This window comes from Triticum aestivum, chromosome 5B (assembly GCF_018294505.1).
Source record: "Triticum aestivum cultivar Chinese Spring chromosome 5B, IWGSC CS RefSeq v2.1, whole genome shotgun sequence".
Taxonomy (NCBI): Eukaryota; Viridiplantae; Streptophyta; class Magnoliopsida; order Poales; family Poaceae; genus Triticum; species Triticum aestivum.
The window spans coordinates 712,467,816-712,470,902 of NC_057807.1; positions in this window are offsets into that span (position 1 = coordinate 712,467,816).

A 3,087-nucleotide genomic window follows, 5' to 3' on the forward strand; every position below is an offset into this window, starting at 1 on the left:
AATTAACTATTAGATCGGTCTTTTTGGGATAGTTGGTTGATCCAATAGATCATGTGTATCATTGACTCTCAGGTGCATCCAACTCCTTCCACTTGATTCAAATTGACTCTTAGGTATATCTAACTCCTTCCACTTGCTTCTCAAAAAAAAAAAAAACCTTCCACTTGAATTTCAAATCGACTTCCAGGTAGATCTAACTCCTTCCACTCTAGCCCCGTTTGGGTGGCCATCCGCTTGAAAGCATGCCATCCCGTGATCTGGAGCGCTTGTAGTATGCCTCGAGGTATATAGGAGGTGATAGTGAACATACCTCGTCAACTTATATGGGTGTCCCTATCGGTTTCCAAAACAAGTGATCTGAGGCGGTTGAGCCAAGACAACTCACAAAGGATCTATCCAAGTAGATGGCCTTTCATGAGCCGTCGCGCAGAAACCTTTCGTTAACCCTACAAATCTATTTGAGGGCGCAACGGGCGGCGGTGCGAGACTCATGCTCATCACATTACGTGTAACATTGATGCATGCAAAAGACTAATACTTGGGTTGTGTTGGTATTGCGGTGGAAACAATAATTGAGCTTTTCTAACCAGCTTTACTTGTTTTACAATGTTGTGTCTTTTTTTAATACAGTATAATCACATATGCTCACACACATACACTCGGCTCCATGGACGCACGCACATCCTATTCCTATGAGAACCTCCAAGATGTTGAGCCGGCACATGATTGACAGAATCACCACATACGTCTTTTAGCCAACAAGAACATCTTCTTCCACTGAACAAACATCATCAGAAAGACTAAAACAAACAGAAAATGCACAAACCAGTGTCAAGTGTACAACTTGAATCCTAGCTAGTGGACTGATTCCATCATAGAAAGCTAACCATCCAAGCTATGCTTACTTTAAAGACTAGTTTTACCGGCACAAACCGCCCGAATGTAACATTGCCATTGGGAGGTGAAGCACTTAGGACTCATGCGCTCTCATTCATATTAAAGAAACGTTAGCGGCGCATTTGATGGCCACATTCCACTAACTAGAGCTAAACTAGTTTATGAAAATGTGTACGAATATCTGATGCACATGATGATAGATATAATTAAGAAGTGAGTTCGGCTATCTAACTGGAGTATCACCATCCCAACCCATCGCATCGCATCGCATATGGAGTACGTGTACAATCATCACCATGCATTAGTTTACTTCATCGTGGCTTATAAATCATAAACAACATACAAGCGGCAAAAGCTATGATTCGGCCGGCCGTACGCGCTTTGTGCAACAAAAATTAAATCTACAACCTTTTGGGAAAGTAGCTACATACTGGCTTTGTTTGGCAACATGGATCGATGGAATTAATTTGTTTGTAGCTATAGCTTGCTTAGCTGCTCCATATCATACCTATTTGCAAGTTTGGTATATTGATTGTAGGGTGGATGCCAAAAGCTGCTTTTTGTCCAAGCATCTGATTCGTTTCAGCTCGATCCATCCATCGTGCACTAGTTAATTAGTTAGTGTACGTTGTGATCAGGTATGAAGCAAAGCAAAGCAAAGCAGCAACTTAATTAACCATCGATCGACCTTCATTGGGCGATGAGTGAGTGAGTGCTCCATGAACCCAACTAACTATATAAAGTGCCACCTGCTGCACTTATATTACTCCTACATGCATAAGCTCCAACTCATCGACCATTTTATTTTAATGTTTGTATTGCGTAAGGTCTGTTCGATGCGGCGGCCGGCCAACACTATTCGGCCGGCTTTCAACTTTTTTTCTTCTTTCTTTCTTTCGAGGAACTGGTGGTATAGCACTCTCTCTCTCTCTCTATTAGAAAAAAAGAGTGTGTGAAGAGAGTGTGATTTAAAAGAGGGTTGAAACAAGGGTGGCATGTGAACTACTCTTGAAAGAAAATATTATAAGAAGCCACATACAATTGGTATGTTCTTGATATTAATAAATTTCTCTACCGAAAAATATAAGAGATACGAAGGTGGATTTCCTTCACAGTCAAATTCACTGTCTCGGGATTTTCCTACACGAGGCATGTTGATCTCCCCTTCCATATGTGCCATATGACATAGATTACATGGCCGCTCTATGTTCGAGGTTTAGTGACTAGACATTGTCAAGTTTCCCCCATTATATCAGTTATGCTCTAAGATTATGCTGCCATCTATGCCATCCTTGCCCAACATACCCAAATTTCAAAACCACATGGGAGAATGGCCAATCCTTGGCCATCCCCTAAGCCCTAATTGTCAAATTAAATTCTAGATGCTAGGATCTTCCGATGTAAAACAAAACACACGACGAGCTTGCAATTGGCGGCCACATCTGCTTTTCAGATATTTGTTGCAATGGCCAATGCCACCTGCTGCACTTATATTACACACATACATAAGCTCCAACTCATCGAGCATTTTTTTTTAGTATTTATGTTGTGTAAGGTCCGTTCGATGCAGCGGCCGGCCAGCACTATTTGGCCGGCCTTCAGCTTTTTTTTCGAGGAAATGGTAGCATGTGTCTTTCAATGAGAAAAAAAAGTGTGATTTACAAAGAGTGCTTGAACAAGGGTGGCATGTGAACTACTCTTGAAAGAAAATATTATGAGGAGTTGGGTGTGTAAATGTTCTTGATATTAGAAAAAATATTTCCTTTATAAGAAATATATGAGGTACGGAGATGGATGTCCTTCATGGCCACTCATCTCACCTAGCTTTTCCCAAGAAAGGCATGTTGATTCTTTCCTTCGATATGTACCAAATGACATAGATTAGATGACCACTCTATACTTGAGGTTTAGTAACTTGACGTCGTCCAGTTACCTTCATTGTATTGGTTTATGCTCTAAGATTGTGCCGCCGCCAGTGGCACTGTTACCCAACATTCACCAATTCCAAAACCACATGAGAGAATGGACAATCTTTCGACATCCCCTCATTATGAAGTTTCTAGCCGCTAGGGTTTTCATATGTAAAATAAAACACACACAAAGCTAGCAACCGGGACCACATCTGGCCTCGAAATCTTTGGAAGTGTAGCTTCGTTTGTGACCAGTGAATTGCACAGGTTAGTGTAAATT